The 24,277-nt window shown below is 43.1% G+C and overlaps 1 protein-coding gene across 1 annotated transcript in view; it reads right to left on the reverse strand.

Annotated features, from left to right (window-relative positions):
* Positions 1-24,277, reverse strand: part of LRP4 (low density lipoprotein receptor-related protein 4) — an 81,168-nt gene that overhangs the window by 56,425 nt on the left and 466 nt on the right. The window lies entirely within an intron of this gene.

Genomic DNA, 24,277 nt, shown 5'->3' on the forward strand with positions numbered 1-24,277 from the left:
TTGGCAGTGCTAGGTTGACGGTTGGACTTGATGATCTTAAAGGTCTTTTCCAACCTAAATGATTCTATGATTCCATGAATTGGAAGGAACCAGGAGCTTTAGATAGCAAAAAGCAATCCCTCTCTCATCTTCCCAGGGCCTACAAAGGACCTTTGTTTGCTCCAACTCTATCTCCATTCTTTCCACCTCTCTACAGAAACATTTCTGATCCAGTGGGCACACATGTGCACAGGGCGCTGCAGAAAACGATAAAACAACTGGAGAGCATACTCATTAGAGATCTTATGTACCATCCTTTACTGTGTCACACTTGAAGCTGAACATTGCTGGGGGGAAAGAGCATTTGCCCCCCCGCCCCCCCATCTCCTTGCACTGCAACACAGAGACCCCTTTCAAAGCTTGAAGAGTCTATTTGAATAAATCATCTGTGCTTCTCGACAGAAGCAGCAAGCTACAAACATGGTATTAAAGAAGCAAGAGAATGAGCAGAGGGCATTCAACCATGTCCAGACACTAAATCAGCTGAGTAAAAAAATAGGTTAAAGAAAACCAGAAGCATCACAACATGGACATTTTTCCCACACATTTGAAATGAAAGCAATATATAATAAAAATGAGAGTTTTCAGTCATAGAAAGGGATCACTAAGCATCTTGAAATTCCATCCCATCACTGCTGAAATAACATATGTCCAAGTTGTCCGTCTGCTTTCAATCTCCACATCCATCCCCAAATTCAGCTGAACTACAGCTTTGTTCTCACATAGATTACAGCATTCTTTTAAATACTTACCTAGTTTTTTTATGTTATATCCACCACAGGGACATTCATGTTTCTACCAAGTTCATTTGCAACAATCCCCAAGGAGTCTGTGGAACTTTATAGGTCTCTTTACAGATTTTTCCTATTGTAACATCCAGGATTGCACAAAAGGAGAGACAGATATAGACAAGGGCTGCTAAATTCTGCAAAATTATTAAAATACAGCCAGCCATGTTTGAGCAAATCCCCATACAACCCCTCCCTGAATAAAATATCCCTAAAACTTATTTTCATTCTTCAGGCACTTGTCTTTCATGAGATACAGTCTGTTTACAGGTTTTCTGCTGTACACACAACTCCTTCCCCAAATGACAGAAGTCCTCTCTCACACAAACATGTAAACACAGACTGAGCAATGAAGACTCCGGTGAGCATCCCCCTCCCCCATAAGCCTTATAAAGGGTTAAGGCCCAGTTATCGCATGCTGGTAGGCTGACAGCTTTATGTCTGTAAAGCCTATGTGGGTTTCAGACTCTCCCTTTAATCGGGTTCCATTGCAATTAATCAGTGGGTTTCTTTATAAGAAAAAAAAAAATAATAATAAAAAACGGCGAGCACTCTATTCAGCCCAATTCAATCTGTCCAGCCAAATCTCATGACCAGCTGGAATGCCCCTTTCCTAGCCTGCCCAGCAGGATGCCCAAGAATGGCGTGTGAATGTTTCTCTCTGCTCCTGCTCCAACGTTAAAATGAACAATAGTCCCTGCCAGTGTCATTCTTCAGCAATTCATCTCTTCCTGTCGCCAGACTCTTTCGTTCCTTCTTGCCCCTTCCACCTTTTTTGTATGAAAAACAACAGCAGATCGGCAGCAATATAATAAAATAAAATTTTATTTACTTGGTAGATTTGGGGGAAGGGGCAAGGAAGGGGCTGGGGAGAGGAACAGCCCCCACCCCCCTCCTGCAATGAAGACACAGAAGGGGAGCGTTCTCAGGCCCCAGCTGACCTGCTCCGCTACACGCCTGGTTTCCCTGCTGCAAGGAGCGTCGAATTTGCCAGGGGGGCTGTAGAGGGGACAGGGCCCTTTTCTTCTGGAGGATGTTGGAACTGTAATTACAGAGGCAGTTTCCGGGGGGAAATTAACATGGATCTCAACTCATGTTCCCTGTGTTTTTCATGTGCAGATCTATGGCCTTTACTCGACTTTCTCATTCACCAGGGAATGGGTCAAAAGAGGCTGAAAGAGGCTGCATGCACAGTGTTATGACAGACTTGGATCTCCTCTTCCTGAAGGAGCAGAAACAGGAGGGAAATGTTATGGGACAACTCCAAAGAAAAAATAATATTATAGTATATATATACACACACATATATACATACATACAAACATATATTCCTCAACAGAGTGGGAAACATATCAGCGTAAAAAATTAGACACCATTGAATGGTCCATGAGGAACAGGTTAACCACAGAGGCAGGAGTAAACAGCATGCATGACTCCCCAACACCAGCGATCTCTCCATTGAAGGGAAACGAGGGACCAGGTATAGTGTTACAGAACCTGGAAGATTTTAGTAAATTTACTTTTACAGGTGTGAATTTAAAAGGGTTGCTTCCCGGTACGCAGAACTGAGCAACAGTCTGGCAAAGACAGTATCTTATGCAGCAGGCTTCAGAAGAAAATAAATCCAGCTGCTATTGATTACACAGGACATTTAAAATCTATTATAAGCAAGTTTAAAAAAGCTTTAATGAAATCCCAGAATTAAATTCACCTGCACAGCTTTTAACAGGCCTCTTTTGCACTTTATGACACCACACAATCCTCACATCACTTAGCACAAAGTCCTGAACTGAATGTAAAATTATTATATGGTATTCATCACCATAACAGTCAAGCAGTCCATAAACACAGATTCATTTGTCTTCACATCTTACTGCTGTGAATGGTTTCATCAGCTCCATTTTATAGATCTCAGACCTGCCACAGTTCCAAGCCAGAAACCTCTGTTCCTAGGTGTCCAACCTGAAGAGCCAAAGAATGGTTTGCAGAAGTGTTGGATGCTCGTAAAACACAACAGAAGGAAAGGGGAGCAACACAGGTGATATAAAAGTAAAACACTGTGCCAAACAGGTCAGCCTCAGCCCTCTCAAACTTGCAAGTCCCTTTTTTCTAAGAAAAAGGACAGGCAACAGAAAAGAACCTAAAAAAACACAAGTTGCTTTGTGGGTGAGCCACTACAGAGAAGTGAGGATTGAGAGCCAGAGGGACAGAGTAGATGTAGGAAAAGAGAGCACAAGGCAGACTGTCCCACCTCACACCTGCTACCCAGAACCCTGCTTCTACCTGCCCACATTCCCTCATCCCTTTTCTGTCTCTTAACAAGCTTCCCTACTTCCATAATCCAATTCTGTTCTGCTACTCTTTCCTTCTAAACTTTTCTCTTCCTTTTTTGTTTTCCCCCTGAAAAATGCCCAGAAATTTAAACCTGATCAGAATCAGGTGCAAACACAGTCACCTTTCTCTCTATTCCCACTGAGTACACATACCCAAGTTTAAGCCAGGTGCAAGCAAAAGAGCAGCTAAGTGATCCAGATGGAAAAGAGTTAGCAAAAAGTTAACCCTTCAAAATTATCTGGAAGAATGTGAACAGGCAGACAGGTTGTATTATTCAGTATTTGGCATCACACAGCTGCACTGGTTTTGCGCACCTGCTTTATAGCCATCTGGGATGACAGACTCAGCTCCATGTTATTTCTTGCATTGCAACACAATCTTCAATACTGCATCATATCACACAGAAATAGCCTACTGTAGCTGCCTTCTCCTCCTCCTCCTCACTGCCTGCAGGCCAGCAAAGGAGCAGTTAGTCCAGAGGGCAGCCTCTCAGAAGGCATTATCTAGACTACAGTTCCTCTGAAGCCCTTTGCTTGGGGGAATAATTGGAGCAGAGCTCCTGTTCAACTCAAGCCTGCCACTGGATAGTCAATGTCCATCACAGAAAGTCAAAGAGGCTTTTGCTGACAGGTTTTTTAACTCCTACTCAGCACATACAAGTACCAATTTTCAAATATTTACAGCTCCAGCATGCAGTGAATTTCAGAGAAACCAAAGAATATTTAAGGCCCTTCTGCTTTTTTGTATTTCTGGAGCATGGGAGGCTCAGCAAACATTCTCAAGCTTTTCTGTACTATGGCAAGATTTTAAACATGGGGGGGGGGCATTTTCTCTCTATCCTTATTCACCAAGCTCACTGAATCATTTCTAACTGAAGTTTCACAGACAGTTTTAAGCAGAAACTCTTCTCTCCCTCAAGTTTCAACCTGGAAAGTTAGAAATTGGTCAAACTTTAATCAACTGAAAAGAAAATCAGGTAGGGATTGGGGTAGGCTTGGCCCCTATGGCACCACTACTTTCCCATACATTATCCCCCTTTTGCTCCAGAGATATCAGGAACCTTCTCTTGAATTTCTAATTCACTAACACAGCCAAGCTGAACTCAAAGCAACTGTTCCCAACTTGCACTTAAAGACTTAGGCTTCTGTTTTAGTTCCCAGGAGAAACTGCTCCTAAAAGCTTGTCTGTTCTTCTAGCCACATTACTGGGTCTAACTGAAGTTGTTCTCTCTCCCTACAAACCTTGCCTCACTTGTAGTTGTGATGGTCTAAGGATAGAATCCTTCTACAAATATTATATCATGAGTAATATAGAAGAAAGGGGCAGTCACCAGATGGCAGTGAGGATAAAGATGCTTGAAAATCTCCATGAAGACAGTTATTTACATTCTTTTGAGTCAGGTCTGTATTTGGCATATTAGTAATTTCTTCCAACAAAGAACTCTTATTCTACCCTTATCTCCAAATGAGAGGCAAGGATGTCCCTTATTTAAAAGCATTGGCTATATCCATGCTAGGAATTTTACTGTGAGCTTTACCATATCACAGCAGTCTTGCCTTCCTTCATCCTGCATATTCTCCCACACACTGACACAGACTATGCCTTTACTTACTAAATTCTGCTGATTGTTTGGAGACTGGATTCGATTTGGAAATTTTGCTGGGATTTAACTGACTGGAAGTGGAAGATGAGCCAGGCCTTGGCCAGAGAGTTCAGGAAGTGCCGTCTCCTTATGTACAGCCCCTAGTTACACTCAGCGTAAAGTATCTGTGGAACTATGACCTTAGAGCAAGAGTACTCCCTGCTCTGGGAGAATACTGACACAGGTAAGCATCTCCTGCCCAAATTTAATTTCTGACATGATACATTTGGAACAAGGATTATGCTTCTGGCATCATTCCTACTACAAGAGCATCAGGTCTAAGAAGACATTTGAATCTTTAATACACAGTAAATAATGCATGCAACATAGCTTAGCCAATGTAAGAATTTAGCCCCAAACTGCGGGCATGCCAAGCTTGCTGCCAGCCCTGGGGGATGGAAAGCAGTGTTTAAAGGAGGTGGCCTGGTTACTTTTTCCCCATAATGCTACAGAGAAGTGGGATCATATGATCTCTTCTTGACACAATCAAGCAGTTTCATGCTGTTTAGGTATCTCCACTGCAGGTTTAGAAATGGGTGACAGAACCAGCACATAGATACAAGCTTACCTGACTATCCCAGGACTACAGTAATGGGCTCAAGGAACTCCCAAGGCCAAAACCTATCAGACAGTCAAGTTGCAATAGTTTGCTTTAAAGAGACATCACTTCTCTGATTTCTTCCACATCTGGAGCTGGGACCCAGATCAAATAAACTAGAAATTGAGAGATAATTCACAGGTAGTAGAGGGAACATGAAGTCAAGTATAAAAACAGTTAAGCAGAAATAAGCTAGACATACTTAGCACAAGAAAAGTCTGTGCTTTCAGCCTACACCAGTGCTTTGGAAGAAACCACCCAGAAGGGGCTTGTCAGCTAATGTCTCCTGCTAAAAGAAAAATTAAAAAAGGAGACTGGCTGAGCCCAAACCATTATGTGTTGTCTGCCTAAATCTCCCTCCTCCCTCAGATCCAACACTGATGCCCCCCAAACCCCCTCTAGCTTTAGCGTGGATGCTGAATGCTGACAAAGGCTCCCTTTAGAAGCCTGGACAGCAGAAGCCAGAGAAAAATCCCTCCACCCATCTCTATTTTTGTCTCCCTCGCATACACAAACTTTCTTTGCCCCTCCCACCTCTCAAACCCATCTCACCCTCCTCTCCTCAAAAGCGATTAAGGAAAAGCTGTAAAATATTTGCCCAAAGCTGGAGCCTGTTGCTGGGCCCAGCTGTATTGTTGGTAGGAATACACACAGCAAACTTGCACTGTGAGGAGCCCTGCGGGACTCCGGGCACTTCGGGGAGGCTTTGTGAGTCCAGCTCTGCATGCACTAGCCAGACTATTGTGAAAGAGAAACAGAAAAACTGTTACAAACCCCAATGCTTCCCCACTCCCGTCTCTCCCCCCGCCTCCCCAAGTGCCCCCCTTCCACCAGCCGCCACCTTCCCCAAGACAAATCGAGAGGGGAGGGGGCTGCTGCTGAAGAGAATGAAAAGGTTTCCTCAGTTAGATTTAAGGCAACAAGTCAGAGCTGCAAGGAGTCCTTTATCCGCCAGGGAAGCCTCCCACTGATCCAGAGCTGGGCCGAGCAGGGATCCTGGGGGCCAGCTTTCTGAAGGCTGCCATTGATTTGTCACTGGTGATAAGTGAGGCTGGGGCCGTTCCCACCATCGCCTGCAGAGGGGACGACTCTCCCACAAGGCCCGGCGGGGGGAGAGGGGCGGCAAACGAGGAAACACAGAACCCAGTGGTCGAAAAATCCCGAATGGCTCTTTTTCTCTAACAAGCAGCAACAAAAAGGAGAGACTGTGCTGAGACCAAGGCAAGGGAGGAGAGGCAACGGTGCACGGGGCAGCATGGCCGCTCACCAGCGAGCAAGCCTGCCCTAGGTGAGAAAGAGCAGCGGGCAGTTCTTCGGCCCTCGCCTCCAAAGGGCCTCCTAGTGCCAACTCGATCGAACAATATTCCTTCAAAAACTCCCCAGCCGCTCCTTTGCCAATAGCGGGAGGCTTTTAAACCTGCTCTATTTACATAGAGACACTCTTCTCTCAAGCACATGCTGCTGGAAACTTGTTCTTCTGCTTTTTGGGAAGGGAGATCTTTTCTCACAGTACTAAATAAATGAGAGAGGCTAATGAAGCACCATGTCTAAAAGGTGAATTCCCAAAGCAACAGGAGATCTTAAAGGAGCACCAGAGCTCCCCCAGGGAACATACAAATAGAGCAGCAGCTGCCTGGGCAAGACCAGATGCAGATGGGTGAACTGAAAGCAAGACAAAAGGGTGGGAAAAAAAAAGGCAGGAAAAAAAAAGAAATTAAAAAAAATCAGTAAAAGAAGTAAAGATCCTTGGCCTTTCTGATGTAACTAATTAGGAAAGACCATCAGAACTGGTTCAACTTGCATTACAGAATGTCTCTCTTGTGCTCCAAGACACTGAGGAGGTTTGGGAGCACACAGGACACCTTTCCTTCCTTTCCTCGCCCTCAGCAAAACCCCTCAGCTAGCTTCTACCCTGGCCAGGCTTAAGGCTGAGGCACACAGGCCTTGTAACACAGCCTGAAGACCAAGAGATTCGAGTCTCCAGATGGAAAAGAGCATCATGCCTGCAGCCTCCTTTCAGTTCAATCTGACCAGACCCAGCAATCTGGAGGATCTTATCTGGCAAGATATTACCTCAGGACAGCTGTGCACAGCTCCTAAAGCACCAGTTTATAATCCAGCATGCTAAAATAAATGGAAGTTGCCAGGCTGTAAACTGTGACATTCTGCAATATTTTACCTTGTATTCAGCCATTGAGAGGCACACGGCAGATCACTGGGAGCAGTAATTATTTCAGATATCCTAGTTAAAATTTCTTGCTATACAAGAGAGCACAGCCTCCATGGACCCTTGAGATGGGGATGAGCAAAATAACAGAACCTTAACAGATAAAATCCCGTCCAAAAATTTCAAAAGTTGAAACAAAAAACCCAAAAAAACCCAACCAAACCCCACCCCAAACCTCTCATTCGTATTTGGGAACCAGCCAGCAGCCAGTTAGCTCAGAACACAAGTTTAAAATGCTTCTCGCCAGAAGTTATCACTCTGCAGCCAAGCAGCCACATCCTAAACCAGCCAAAGCTTTTGAGCAGTCCTAAAGTGCAACCCAATTAAAGCCCACTGAAGACTTCTGCCTCCTAACGAGAGAGGACTAAATATCTCCTGAGCTTGGTGAACTAACCACTTGGACCACTGCCACTACTTGGGAACCTGGAAATAGGCTTATGTCTAGCAAGACTCCAACTTGCACACCTGATTAATCTCAATAGCTACATGAGAAGCAGAACTAACAAAGCCAGTTTCAGATGGATTCATCACTAATAGTCAATTTTGGTGCGTCTGTTGCCAAATGGAGGGAGGGAGGGGATTCTTTCATGTCTAACAAAATGCAAACTCATGAGGAATCTTCACCCACAGCCAAGTCACTTCTGTTGTGCCTTCCCTTTATTGTGCTGCCTATTTTCATGAAACTTTTAATCTCTGGGACCAGTTTTTTGGGGTGAGAAGATATGCACACATATTGAAATAACCATTGCTTCCATACAAAAGCAGGCTAAAGATGCCTGCGGATTTTTCTCATGAGAAGAGCCTGTATTAACAATATTATTAAGAACTACTTCTGATACTACTTCCTGGACCAAGTTCCAGGGATCTGAAGTGCATATCTAAATAAAAGACAGATTCCTCACAAAGCCCACAATTCATTTCAGCAGACATGTCATTCAGCCCTGGAAGAAGAATTTCTTACACTTCTTAAAAGCCTTTTAAACTCTTCTGCCTACAGAGGAAAAGTTCACCCTACCTTTAGGCATACTGCCTTTTGCTAGAACCATGATCTCAGGGCCAAAAACCATGAAAAGACAGTGTGGTGTCTTCTGTTCAGTCTTAGAGATGCATTTACTGCAATGACTCAAGAGCCATTTTCCCCTCTGTTATTCCACTGTACTTTGGGGAGTAGGGTACAACAGACAAATCAAGTTGAATCAAGCTTTTGAGGCAATTTGTGAGCATTGCAAGAAGTGATGTTATTCAGCCAAGTATAGAGTACTTCCTCCGATCAAAGAATGACCCAAGCCCACCAGTGCTATAAATGCTGCCTAAAATGACTGGATAGCAGTTAAGATGCGGCAGAACACAGGGCTACTTGTCTAGTTACTTCTATTCGTAGCAGAATTTTATCTCCAGTAATTACAGTCTACCTTGAGAAGTTCCTGGGAGTTTTTTTCAGTTGGACACAGACTTTTTTCCTCTCTTTCCACTCCTAAGTTGAAGAGTTATACAGTAATCCATTTGAATGGTTGTACAGTAAAATGACTTTTTTTCAGTCAGAAAAAAAACAATGTACTTCTGCAGTGAGGAAAAAGGCCTTAGTGTGCAGTTTATATCTTGACTAAATTTGCTAAATATTTCTGGTACCTTACACTGCTATTCCCAAACACTATAAGAACATAACATTTATTCCTACAGATCACTCTCTAAGTAAGAACATCTGGTACATTTGGACCTTCAGCCAACAAGCCTTGATGAGTCAAGATCAGATCTACTGAAGTCACAGCACACCACTAAGCTACACACCATTATGGCCATGATAGCACACATCTCAACCTCAGAGGCTGAGCTCAGTTAGCTTTCCCATTTCCTGGTCCTTTATTCCAAGGTTGAATGTGGTCCATTAATTCCAGATTCTGAGAAGTGTGCTTAGAGGTTCATTCCCCTCCCTCCATTTTTTATTGTGCACTATCAAACAATGTGGAATTATGAACAGCAACAGCATTCTGGAAATCATTCCCATGTCCCTCCTTATAACTGCACAAACATTTGGCAAACTGAAATACATACAAGATGATTTAGGTATCGAGTCCTCAGAAGAGCATGACTGTTTTCCATGGGGAAGATATAATCTTCTGCCCTTCATGCTATAACCTAGTTTCTTGATTTCTTTGCCAGATATCCTCCCAAAACAAACCCTCTTCTGTGCACGATAAGCAAAGGACAGGAAGCAGCCTTGATTTGACTACATTTAAGTGATAACACAGCTCTTGGGTCCTCCAGAAACACACTGATACTTGCTCAAAATGGGAAAGAAACTTCAAGACTGTAGTTTCATATCCATCAGTAGTGCCAGCTTAAAGAGCTCCCAGCCCTCCTTCCCCTACTCCCAGTCCCATGACCCCCATAAGCTGGCACAGCTTTGTGCAGCCTGGTAAAAAACAGATCAGGGAAAGTGGTCCAGTGGGCGATGAGCAGTGAAAAGATGCAAATCTGAAGGATCTTCCAACTCCTCCTCACCCAGCCCAGTCTGATTCCTCCCTTTGCTTCACTGCTTGCAGAACCATGGCCTCCCAGCCAAACTGACATACAGTGGGGTCATTTCCTGTTTAAGGCTTTACAGACATATTTACCACAGTGACTGAAGAGTTATTTTCTTCTTACAGTCTGTTTACCAAGTGTTTGCACATTTAGAAGTAGGATACGCATGCTACTGTGCTGAAAATTCTTATGAAAAGGAATAAACACACTGAATTAGATCATTCTACACTTGACTACAGTAAATGTTTAAAAATGTAACATTCTAATCTGGGAAAAAGCCACTGACTTCAGTATGCAGAAGAAAACAGCTCTTAAGCAACCAGTCACCATGGTTCAGTTCTTTACCCTTGCAAGAAAAAATTCTGTAGACTCCAAAATCAAGTTGTCAACTAACCTTAGAGGAACAACAACAACAAAAAAAACCAACCAAACAACAACAAAAAAGACCTAGCCATTAGCACACCTGGCCTAACAACCAGAGGGAACCTTTATGTCACAGCTTGCAAAGAGGACACTCCCAAGTTCTGTACAGATGATCTCCAAAGGTTATGGGGAAAACCACTTAAGCTATTGGGTAAATATGGCCACTGAAGCCAATTAGATATTTACAGAATTCTACCCAGCAATTTAGCTTGCTGCTACAAAGCAGCAAAAAGGAACATTCAATAATTATTATTTAAAGTTGGCCACAGCTAAACTATTCCAAGTCAGGAATCCAGGGTTTAACACTTGGATTCCTAACCAAGTCCAAGTTATGCTTCTGTTCTCAATTTTCTTGACCTTTGTGGTTACATGGTTAAATATCCATTTGCAATCCATCCTAAGAGCTGCTACAGTCAGGATAGGGGAAAGGGTGGAAGAGTCACAGAGGCAGAAGAGATCTTTGTGAGCTGGCTTCAGATATGATACCCCTCATTAGACTAATGCTAACCATTTATTGAACGCACTGGCAGCTAACAGGAACATGCACTATCTAGGACCAAAACAGCAACTACATCCTCTTAGAAGGGTATTACATCTGAGAAGAATTTTCACTCTCCCAGTATCAGACTCCAGACACAAATGCATCAAATTGTCAAATCAAAAATCAAATGCAGCATGTCAGAGGAGGGAAAAAAAAAGATTAGAGAATGGCATCTTCAACAGAAAGATATTCTGAGGATGGAGAGGACAGGACAAGGAGTATCAATATACAGACTAAAAGGCAAAGCATTTAAGTGGAGCCTCTATTTACTATGTTAATCAGTATTTCATTGTGGTTTTTTTCTCATTATTCAATACATCTGTCAATTTATTACACATAGAAATTATGAACTCTTCACAGTTGGGACTGTCCTTATTGTATGCACACACTGCATGTAACACTGTGAAGCTCTGATTTCCATCAGAGTGAATCTTTATATGATCCAATTGACAACTCATGTGTGACATTCAGCCCATGTAGATCTTTCCCTTCAGCCTGCCACATACTCATTCAGGGAGAACAGGAATGGCCGTTTAGGCAGCTTATGTTTCAAAACAGCTAGCACTGTCTTCCTAGGCACTTAGCATCAGCACTGCCATTTCTGCATCAACAGAAGGAGGGTGGGATCGTGCCTCCTTTTGTGTGCATGCCCAGGCCAGGCTTGTCAAACCATGACACACCACTGCATCAGTGGAGAGGGGTGAGGAAAGCAAGCAAAACTTGGATCCAGATTCTGCAAATAAGGGTCAAAAACCAACTCTTTGCTAGACATCAGTCATTTAAAAGGCAAGATTAAGGAAAAAGAGTCAAGGCACTAGCAAGGGGATAAAGCTTTTCATATTTAGATTGACAAATTTCTCTGGCAACAACTCAGAACATAAGTCTGCGTTAGCCCAAGTAAAACAAGATAGTAGGTCTTTGCTTCAAGTCTTAATGAATAGAAGTTTCGACCACAAAAGGCATCACCAATTAACATACTGCACCAGTTACAACATCTATAGGTTGATCTTTCACCACACTTCGACACTAACACAGCAGTAAGACTGTCATACAAGTACAATACAATAAAGAGACCTATGCTTACATGAGCCATAGAAACTGAACATTGGGCTTGAATTTTCACCTTCCCTTGTTTCCAGGCAAAGTCCTTCCAAATTACTGTTAAGGCAAAGAAATGCAGCAGCAAGCCAGTGCCAAAAAAAGGTTGGTCTTGCTCCCTCCATCCTTCCATGAGGTCTATATTGATCAGCTCACTGAAGAGCAATTCTCTTCGGCTTGCCAATACCACACAACCTGTGGTGTCACTGGTTTCACCATTTTGCAGAAAGTTCTGTGACAGATCAACAAGCTGAACTGATTCATCCAGCAGACAGACACACAGACCTAATCAAAGGGACAAGGGGGCGACACCGCTCTTGTGGGGCAACCCATAGTTACACTAGATTAGGTGTAGCATGAAACCACACCCCATGGGTCAAGGAAGCCCTGCAGCTAGAGGCCAAGCCACGTACATTGCAGGCAGAGAACAATCCTCAGCAGTGACAACGTCCTAATACCCCCACCAAAACAACAACAAAAATACCAATCTCTCTCAGAGAGATATCAAGTTTACTGAAAGCAAAAGACAGCAGGAACAAAAATTCCTCTGATTCTGATATTCCAAAACATGGGCTTTATATTACCCTAAAACTGTATTTTGAAGACAATGTTTCCCCTAAAGCGAGATTATACTGAACTCTACTCCAAATCAGTAAGTCATTTGCAGTTACTTCCCTAATGTCACCTGAAACAAGCCACTGACTGCGGTCCAGGCAAGCCACATCTCCACTGTCCAGCCCATTGTTTAATCCTTCTAAGCAGTATGTTTAATTTCCAAAGTTTAAACAAGAGGAGAGGACTAAACTGGGAGAGGTGAAGGAATAGAGGACAGGAAAAATGCAATTCATAATCCGTAAGTCATTTCTTCTAGTGTCCTTGCAAGAGACATGGATCCGCAGGAAAGCAAGTGGGTGATAATTAGGGACAGTTGGAACATTGTTTATTTCCTACTAGCAAAGGCAGCAGTTCAGGCCTCCAAGGATAAATCAAATTTCTTAACCAGATGGAAGACATTTCATTTCCAAACATCAACCGTACAACAATGGACTACAGAAAGGAAGGAGCCAATTCGCAACAGCAATAAGAAAACAAAATTACTAGAGATTTTAGAGACGGGTTCTCATAAAAATCTGCACTTACAAAGAGCCTCATGTTGCATCAGAACTCGCACCACATCCCACCACAGTCAATTCAAAGACACTTTTATTGGCAAAACAAGCTCTGCAAGTGTTACCCACATGTAAGAGACAGCACACTTGAGTTTCTCCCAGAAGTGGATTCAACAAATGAAATGCCTGCCTCCACAGAGGTTTCAAAAGAGAAGGCTACATGGCATGGAGTCCAATGATAGAAATGCAAATATTCCAAGGAATAATGGTTTATTTCTAGTGAGGTAAGTGTTCTCTTGCTCTTTCTAATCTTCTTTTATACTTTACTCCCAGAATTAGAAGGTTTCCTTGTCAGTCTCTCCTTTTACTTCTCTTTCCCAGACATTTACTGTTTGATTTATGGTGTTCTCCCCGTATCCAACTCAAAGTTGCACATGCCAGTTCAGTATATGGTAAGAGTCTGACTTGATTTTGCACATTTCATTTGATACTATCTGCCAGCACAATAACTTTGCGCAATAACTTGTGGCAGTCTAGCTGGCTAGTAGGTTTGGACTTTTTTCTGTTACAGAAACTTGTGTTCTGGTTTAGATTCAGACTAGTTTCTCAAACAGATGGATTTTGGATTAAGTTATTTGCTTCGTTAGCCTCAAAAGGAGTGCCAAATCCCAGAAACAATGTTTTCATAGGAATGGACAGCGTTTTCATTTGGTTTCAGTCTATGGTTCTCTAGTACTTTTAGGTGGAGACAGCTTTTGCTGCTTTGGCTGAGACAGCACCGAAATCAAGTCTTTTTATGCAAAGCTCAGCAACAGAAATCCTTCCAGTTCTACTCTGTAGCCATCACTACACCGATTTCATAGATTTAGTTCTATCATGTGTTTGCACATCTGAAAATAAAAAAGTTAACTTCCCTTTGGTTACAATGTAAGAACATACAGAGGTCTGGAGTTCATTCTTGTGGCAGTCAAATGTTTAATTTGCCGTCAAATAGTATAGCAGGGAAATCTCAGCATTGTATTCAGTACTCATGGTTTGAGTAGTTGAAACATGTCTTACTTGCTAGGGCCACTACGTAGCCAGCACAGCCACATTGGCAGGGAGCCTTAGGCATGCAAGGGCTCCTGAGGCTGGTTAGTGCGGGGCTGTAGAGGGACCTTGCTGCATACCTACCTCAGCCCAGTCCCATCCTGCAACAGAATAATTCTCCCCTTATGGAGTTACTGTCATTTCCCTCCTGTGAGCCACTCCCCTTCTGCTTGTCTCTAAAGGTCATAGAGCCATATAGCACATACCTTAAAGGCTTTGGTATGCAGCCCGCAAGGTCAGAAAAGCTGGCTCCCTAGGCATATCTGGTCTTCTGTGGCATAATGGTGATGGCCCTCTTTTCTCACAAGACTTTAATAGGCAGTTTTAGCATTGCCACCACATTTATTTTAAGATCTTGATATACAGGATGCAGAGCATGTTGTTATGACATCGTTCAAGAAAAAGCCCAAAACAAACCCAGATATCACTCCATGCCTTTCCCAGATTAACCTGCAGGACCAATGCACTGCAGTACATTAGCTAGCAAACGTAGGTGTTTTGGCAGCTGTCCCAGTCACTTAATCGGAAGCCTGAGCTCAGAGGCTGTTTCGCCTGAGCGGGTAAGTCAAGATGCACATACCAAAGATGTCATCTCTGCCTCACTCCCTTCCTTGCTCGAAGGCTTCTGAGTACTGTTTATTTTTATCCTATAATTGATGGATTGTACATAGATTTAACTTGCCCTGTATCTCCCATTAGTTCTATACTGTAACTGTGTTAGATTTGGCCTTGGGTACCCGATTAAGCTAAACAAGGGGTTTTGCCAAGCGTTTAAAGCAGGCAAGTGCCTGCCACCCCCTCTTCCCTGCCAGTCTGTTCTAAAGCATCTGCAGCACAAAAATTGCTCATGGGTCATTCCTCAGAAAGTTATCATATGAGTTTCTCTTCTTCCTCCAGCATACTTATTACTGTCATCAAGAGTTTGCTTCTCCAGCACAACCAACTAACAAAAAGTTACTACACAGTATCAAGAGGAATTATCCTTTTTTTTTTTTTTTTTAAAGACATTCCTTTCCAGCTTAAATGTTTGCTCCCAGAATTCTGAAGACTTGTGGGTGAAGAACTAACCATAGCAAGCAAGAAAGGAAGTATGAAAAAAACCCCAACATTTTCTAGGGACAATTGACCAAAAAACTTAACCTAAGGAATTCGCTTATTTTGTTCTAGTCTGGAATTTGCACTAAGAGCAACAGAAGATTACAGCTCCTCATCTTCCAGTTCACAGGAGGCAGGTCACAAAGAAGAGAAACAACAGGCTTCTCTTGTGAGTGGATGAGCCACTTCAAGCCAAGGAAGTTTGTAGTGGAAGGTTGCAGAAGGCAGGGATCAACAAGGTTGTTCTTCCCTGCTTGAGTACTGGTAGCATAGAAATTACTCAACATAACTGCCAAAGATGCAAAGATGACAAATATGCCCTTCTTGAGGAGTTGAGGCACAGGCAGGGGATCCACCTGCTCCACAGATAAAAGAACCCTGGGCCTGGAAAAAGAAAAAAAAAAAAACACAAAACAACAAACACCCTAAAGGCCTTCTGTTATTTAAGGTAATGCTGACTGCAGGTCTGAATTCTTCCTTACACTCAAAAATGCAGTGAACAAAGGCCTACAGACAGTGTTGATTCATGACCAGTGACAGCTCGAACTGGAACAACGCATGAGGTTACCACCCTTGTGGTGGAGACATCTTAGCTCAGGAATCAGCTGTTCATGAGTCAACACCCTGTTGCAACAGGCGTTCACTGGTACAGGAAAGAACTCAGACCCAGGGGCAGCCTTTCCTACGGCCTAGCAAAGATAGGAAAGGGCCGTAACCTCACCAACCAGCCCAATTCAGTCCTTCCCCGTTTCCAAGTCAATGCCCAAGAAAAATCCCTTTACCACTTTGACTCTGCTCAAATCAGCCTGCTCTTTCCTTGTATTAAATTTAGGTCTGTTTGCAGGGCAATGATTAGTGCCCTTGTCAGGAGACCTTACCTAGTCTTCCACCTATTCCCACATCATGCTTTCTAAGATTTAGACACTGAATACTTCTATTTGAGATCCATGACAAAAATGCAGATGGTCCACTAGCATCCCTATTTGCCAATGACTATCCTCTCCTGCTTCTTGGCTATTAAAACCTCCAGAATGGCAGCCTCCAATCTATCTCCCTTTCCCATGCTGCAAACTCTTCAGTTTTCTCTCACAGCCAGACCCATTATGTGTCTCCTCGTGCTAATAGGTACTACATTGATCAAGGCTCTTTTAAAAAGGCAGCACAAATTAGGGGCATGTCCTCCAGCCGTAAGAAACTCAACTCAGGCTTTTCAAGAGTAACAGGCTTCTCACGGTCAAAAGAACACAATCTCTGAGGCCTCAAAAACCTCATTTCCTAAATTTGTCAAGCCTGAAGAAGTTGCAAACTCTGAATTACAAAGAAGGGACAGCAGTAAAGCTGGCTTCCTCTTAACAAATGCCATTTTACTTCAGAGAATTATGCCACCTCCTGGTTCAACCTCAGGAGCTTGGAACAGAAGCAGGAAATGACAATCCTGAGACTTCATATTTTTTTCCCTGTCCTCAGAGCTGCAAAGAAAGGATTTGACTACTCAGCAGTTATGGAAATTCAGAACTAAAACTGGGTGGGAGCACAAAGAAAAAAATGAAGGTGTGTCTTTATTTTATTCTAATCCTAGATTCCATGAGACACGGTTCTGCTACAGTGAATGGCTGCACCTTAGGCAAGAACCTCTCCCAGACACTACCAGCTGTCACCAAGTCAAATGAACTGACAGAGCTGGAGATTCAGGCTAGTGGAGCAGAGTGTGTATTTCCCTCTAACCTTCTTGCATAGTCACATGATGGTTCTTATGAGCCTCTCAGAGAAGGAGGCTGAGAACATCACATGTTTATGTTTTAACAGTTCTCACTAGTGACTCACTCCTTCACATAGCAATTCTTAATGGAGAAGAGGAAGAGAAGTAGCCTCCTTTTCCAGGAAAGGTGTTATTTTCTGCCACCAGTCTTGTTGCTTCTGTACCCAGACTCCTTTCCAAACCCAGAGTAATCTCCTATTCTCACTTTACGCCTTTTTCCAAGCAATCACCTCCAACCTCCTAGCTTCTCTCTTCAACTCTGCCCTCCCATTTCATACACTTTCCAGGCAGGACTGTCCTCCAAAATACCTTCCCAGACATCCCACTCAAAACTCCTTCTGGCTGTATGTGCTCCCAAGCCTGACAGGTCCCACATTCTACCGCTGCAGATAGCTCCATCACCACCTCTACCTCATGGGCTCACCATCTCAGCACTATGCCAATATCAGTCTCCCTTTCTACCACTGTCCCCATTGCTAAGCTTCTGATATTTCATAAAATCACCCCACTAGGGCAGGGGCTGTACTGTTGAGGGTCCCTAACAAGTTGTCACATCCTCCTTTAAATCATTACTACAATAAGTCTTTCCCTGCCTCAGCAGTTAAATTCTGCTCAATGCTCATCTTCACTTTCAAAATTTCCATCTTTTATACTACCTAATTAACAACCCTTTCTGCCATCAGATCCCATATAATTACTCCACTTGGATCTCCTTACACGGCTCTTCTGTTCCTTTGCCAGCTCAAGTCCTTGGCTCTCATTTTCAAAATGCCTATCTTTACTTCTGTTAATATCTGTACTCCTATATCCCCCTCCCTTCTTCTCATGGTTTACACTACTCTTGCATCTGCTTCCTCATCCTTATTTCTACAGTTACCAGCTTTCAGTAGTCTTTGATGCCAACTCCTACCCAAAAACCCCTCTCTATCCTTGTTCTAAGAAGTGATTGGAATGAAAAACTTTCAGAAGCTTTTCCCATTAAACCAAAGCTAAAGGAAATTTAATTAGAAAGCTATGCTATTTTAATATTGGACCTTATCTATCCCTCTAGAATTATCATATCCCTGATCCTTATCAGATGTCAGATGTCCAATTTAGACTATAAACCCTTTGGGGCAAATGTAGCCTCCTCCTCCATGTTACACAGAGCCACAGCACTTAGAACGATCCTTAAGGTAAGAAAAACACCTCAGAAATTCAAAGAACTTGATTTTGCCAAGAGCAGCACCACTCCATACACTGAGACTTGAGAATGACCAGAGAAGTTAGAAGTACTCACTCTTTGAAACTTCAAAAGGCAAGAATAGGGTTCCCTCCCAACAGAAATAATGTCTGACTGTGTTTGAGAAGAGAGGAGCTGGGTACAGACTGCACTGAAAAAGTTTTTCCATGGTATCTCTAGCTCCTTCCTGCCTCAAGTCTCCAAAGCCATCACTTATCCCCTTCAAAACAGCAGGAGAGTCACTTCTTTTTTCCTTCCCTCTCCAGAAGGAGCACAGCAGAAATAAACCTCGAATGATAAATTATGCACCACCTTTGTGTGGCTGCCTCTTGGCCAGACGGGAAATTTTTCTCCCAAAGCCTTTTGTTTCCAGCTTTGATCCCAGTGTTGGATCCGCTCTGTTCAGCACTCCCTCCGCATGGAGGTGAAGGGAGAGCTGACACAGGCCAAGTTCAGGCTTACTGCAAGTCACAGTCAGATCTTCCATTAGCCTTCTCCCCTCCCCCTTCCCAACTGGAACTCTCCTTGAGTTTGAAAAGATCCTATTAAACATTTTCCAGAGGGCCTTACAGAGGATACATTATTTTGATGGATGCTGGGACTAAAGGAGGAGGATTTCTAAGTACAGTGAAATAATGGAGTTTGTTCTAATGGGTTTAAGAGATGCCCGGGGGCACCAAGTAAGTTCCTTCTCTGCAAATCAAAAACACAGAAGACCAGAAAATGGAGCCGAACAACTAAACGCCAGGAAGCGGGGAAATCGGGCTCTATTTAACTGCTGCTCTTGGTTACAGCCAACTTCAGGCTGCTTGGAAAAACAGCACACACACACATCACTGGCACAAACTTAACAGGAGAAAACAAAGAGACAACAGGGGTCAAACTGGGGGTGGCAAGTAGGAGAAGGATGCAAGGCTGGGTCCCCACCCCCTACCAGAGAGTCGGATCAATTATCCTTGAATACTAACAAGATTTCTGATTAAAGAACTGCTGCTATGCAATAGAAACAGAAAGCTCCAGCAGCTGGGAGGGGCTGTCAGGCAGTAACAAAGAGATACAGAAGACTATGCCCTGCTAGGGCATACGAAGGAAGTCACCATGCTGGCAGCCAGGAGAGAGGTCTCCTCTGTCTGGAGTCATGATAAAGTCTCACTGCTGGTAAATTTAACTCCAGGAGTAAAACTTCACCTTGACATTACAGAATATGGGGTCTGTTTTCAGGCAAACACATTCTTTACTGGAAGCTTTGCTGGACAACATTTCTTTAAATAACTTCATCACTATAATACAGGGAGGTAAATTTTACTCTCATCCTAAACCATTCAGGGGAAAAATCTGGTGCTTCTTAGTTCTGGGTATTGCAACATCGGAAAGTTGCTATTAACATGTAACAGCTTGATAAGCAAGAGCCTGCACTGTCTTCGGTCATACATTTTTTTACAAAACTGCAATTTGCAATACAAACATTGAATATGCATATACAGTACTGTCTGTTGATCTTAATGGTTACTTGCTGACTGGTGGCTAAATACAGAAAAACCTAATGACCTAAGAAGCTCATGAAAAACAAAAGCTTCTAGTACTACTTTTCACAGCCCAAAGTTCTGCTAACATTAAGCATCCTCCTATAGGCATGTATCTCATACCATCGGAATCAGGCTCACGAGTGTTCAATCCCCTTTTTTCTTTTTCTTCTATTTTAAGCAATAAACACAATTCCTTGATATGAGGAGTTTCAGTCATCCACAATTTAGCAAGGCATAAGTCCACAAACATCAGCTCTGTTCGATGTTAATAAAGTCTTTAAGAAAACTTATTTTCCTTTCACCTAGGCTCACAGCAGCCAAGAAGGAGTTCTACTCCTCACAGAAGCACCAACTGCAGCTCAAGAGTCTCTCAGACTAAATATACAGGCTGGAATACTTCAGCATTTAACAGGCAGTTCTGCATCACAGAGGCAAAAAAATGCCTGGAAAGCTGAAAAACCTGAACATGAACTCACCCACAACAGGATGGCAGCCAAATACACCCAAGGTAACAGTCCTAGAGCGACCAGATATACAGCATGACTAAACCACAAGCCTACAGAATCACAAGCCCCTAGATCCATATAGTTCCCGTCTTTAGTACGAAGAAATGGAAATCTACAGGGAAGACGATACAGAAAGAAGAGATTCAAGAAGCATTACATTGCCCAGTCTTCATGCAGTAGAGACAACAAAATCCTGTAAAAGAGTAACGCCTAACATAACAGCCATGGCAAATAACCACAGGCACTACAGACACAAAAGCAAGAGCCTAACCATCACGCACATTAGATTCATGGACAACAATTACAATTAGAGTTCTCTGCCATGATTTGTGTGAAACACAGACAGCCACTAAATACAGTATGCCAATTAATGGAATGGGTTTGCTGTATGCCAGAGCTCCAGCTCTGGATGTTGTATCAGGTAAAGCCAGACACCTTAAAAGACGGTCAGTTTAAATGTGCATGCATGTGCATATATATCACTTTATTATGTAAAGCTCTTTGAGATAACATCACAAATAGTTAAGGTGGAAATAACAGAGGACTAGAGAAATAAAGTGTCCACTTTTCTTACATGTTTCTTTTAACAACACTTTACTTACCAATTCACCCTTTCCAACAGAGAGTCAGTAAAATTTCTGTGGTTTTATGAATCTTTTGATCATCAGCAAGAGAAATAGAAATAGCTACAAGTCACAAGCAGCAGAAGAATTCAACGAAGGTGTAGGACGTGCACTTACTTTTTAAACCTATTTTTAAAACCTTGACTGGTTTTTAAGATAACATCTCTTTATCAGCTTTTGTAAGTGTTATGAAGCATATATTCTATTGTGCTCAATGGTAAGTTGCATTCTAGGGCAAACGGGGTTGGCCTTGGGCAAGACAATTTCTACTTCACTTCCCACATTTACAAAACAAGGATAATATTTGCCTATTTCACAAGAGCGCAGGAAGATTCAAGAAGACTATCAGACTACAGATCATTCTCACAGAATGAATGTTTTAATTGTTTTTTAATGTTAATTTCACCAGTCTGGAGAAGTACAGGTTTTTAGGAGTAAAAATGAAATACAAATCACTTCAATTTCTTCTTCTACTTAACATACAGCAAGTACTGCCTTCTGGTTTGAACTACAAAAAACTGGATAATGTTTATAGCCAACCACTTTTTCTTCTGTAACTTCAATGAACACAGTGTAGAGAAATAGCTCCAAGTTTTCTGAAATCCCATTTTGTGACCCACATGAAGAGAATATCCCTCTTCAAGGTTCACAAAACACTCTGGAAATACAAGCACTTTACGTAACTAAGCACCTATTAATTTGGTTGCTGCATACACCCACACTCCCAGGATGCAAGAAGGGATTCTCTATGGCAGAAGACAGTGCTAAAGCTCACAACTGAATGCTTTTGGAAAGACAATATAAAAGAAAATTGCTTATCTACACTAAATAAATGAAACAATAACATTAACTTCATACTGGAAGATTGATGCTTTTATGCTTTTCCACTAATGCTACCATGTTTTAGTAGACACAGAATTGTTTAAAAAAAACCCAAAACAACAAAAACAAAACAAAAAAACAACCACCACCACTTATCAGCCTCCTGCAGCACCTTAGTTTTCATTTTAGAAGAGTGGGTATGTTACTTAGTGCCGCCACCACTTTGACAAAAAGAAACAGTCAAGAAAATTCAGGGTGATCATGAGATCTATGAATATCATCCAACCTGATCAACAGTAAACCCAGGCACTCTTAGCACGCCCAGGAAGTAGAACATTATCAGCTCCAAGTTGACAACAGGGAAACAGCCGTTTTGCACTTGGCTGAGAGCTGCAGAACCAATAGCAAAGCCAAGCACACGTAGTGGAGATCATGATTCCCACTGCAAACTCTATTTCTATAGAGGTATCACATTCAAGTTTGTGACTCTAAAATGTAGTCAAGATGCTTGGGGAGTAAAGCTGATATTAGCCATGTGTTTTTCTGGCAGAGCTCCAGGAGCCGGAACTGCAAGCACATCACCCAGACAGGTTCTGTGACATTCTGTTTTTATATTAACACAGACCATCATAACATCAGGCCCTTCTTCATCACCACACACCAGCAGCGCATGCCATTAGCTTTAAATTCTATATATATACCTGTTTTTACCTGCAATGCATTTTTCCAAGAGCTCAAGATACTTGCAGACTTTTTTTTTTTTGGCAGACTTCTCCAGTTTTATCTGCCACTATCCACCAAAAGAGGGTCAAAGGTCAATCTTGCAGACTTGTTTGCTTTACCTGCTCCTCTACTGAGGCACAGTGGTAAACAACCAAGCTCTTCTAACAATTTACCTGTTTGGCATCATGAGTTCCATGGCTGTGCATGCTTTGTGACAGTTAAGCTGTACACCATCCCCGCAGGTACTTCTAAGGGACAATGATGAAAAATTTCTAGCTAAGGGGAGGAACACCAACTATCACAAACTTTGGCATCTTCTCTGCCACCTCCTTCCTGACACCTCCTCATGTTTTTCCTTGCTTCAAATAGGAAAAAAATTGCTCAGTAATTGTGTTCTTATTGCAAAGCTTATCTTCCCGTGAAGGAAAGAGGATACTCACTTCTGGAAGCAGTTGGCACATCCAATCACAAACTCACGTTCATTTGATAAGAGAGTACAGGAAAGTGCACTGATGGGAGAACTACTTGAAAGAGAGACAAACTGCCATAAAAAGTGTCCCGGAGACATCAAGGCACAACCACCTACGAGTAAACCTGCACTTTACAATCAGACATCCCCCACATGGCTGTTAACAGCCCAGACACATTAACTAGGAGCACCTGGGTAACAGCCAAAATAAAACACATCCAGATCTGCACCTACACTAAGATCTATGCTTTAGATCCTTCTCAGTCCTAGACTGCAGCTAAGTATCTGTGTGGCACTTGAGAACTTAAGAGTACTTCTGGTTTCTAAAAAGCAGATTTTCTGATACACAGAACTGCAGCCTTTCCAAGCTGGTTTAGCACCTTCTTCAAAGACTACCTGCAATTATGTTTCTTGTTAGAAGAGAAATAATATTATGTGAAACCCAAACTCCACGTGATTGTGCCCCAGAGGCAATACTTGCAGAATGATGGAGGTCAGCAGCACTACTGCAAATGCTTCCCGTAATTTCAGAGTAGCATAGGAGAAAACGGATGGGTGAAATTATACAGCAGCTGCCCAAGGAGTGAAGGGAGAGAAACGAGGTAGGTATCTCCTCTCCACACCCCTCCCCCAAAAGCCTTCCAACTCCTCATAAACAATTCCGCGAGGCGTTTAGATGTGTCCTCCTCCACCGGGCGCCCTTGTAAAATACCGCACAAGACGAAGAAACAGCAATTGCTTTTCAGTTGATAAAGCAACCACAAAGATAAGTTTTCACCGCCGAGACTTCATGGAACCGCTTCCCTGCTCGCTAAGACCGCAGCGAACCCCTCCCCTCGCCACTATTTTTGGTACCGCTCCTGCCCCGGCCCCACTCTGCCAGGGCGCTGCGGGAGGACTTCCAGTCCCCGCCGAGGAGAGGGGAGGCAGGTAGCCCGGGGCGCCGCCGCGGAGCCGGGCTGTACCTTTAAGGGGCCCGTCGCGGCGGGTGCGCGGCTGCATTCCTGCTCCGGAGCGGCGGCTGTCCCGACACGCCGGGCACGGCAGCCTCCGAGGCAACCTGCGCGCCCGCCCCGGCCCGGCCCGCCGCTCGCACCGCGGGAACAAAGCCCGCGCCCGCC

The sequence above is a fragment of the Haliaeetus leucocephalus genome, unplaced genomic scaffold (assembly GCF_000737465.1).
Source record: "Haliaeetus leucocephalus isolate CR32 unplaced genomic scaffold, Haliaeetus_leucocephalus-4.0 Scaffold696, whole genome shotgun sequence".
Lineage (NCBI taxonomy): Eukaryota > Metazoa > Chordata > Aves > Accipitriformes > Accipitridae > Haliaeetus > Haliaeetus leucocephalus.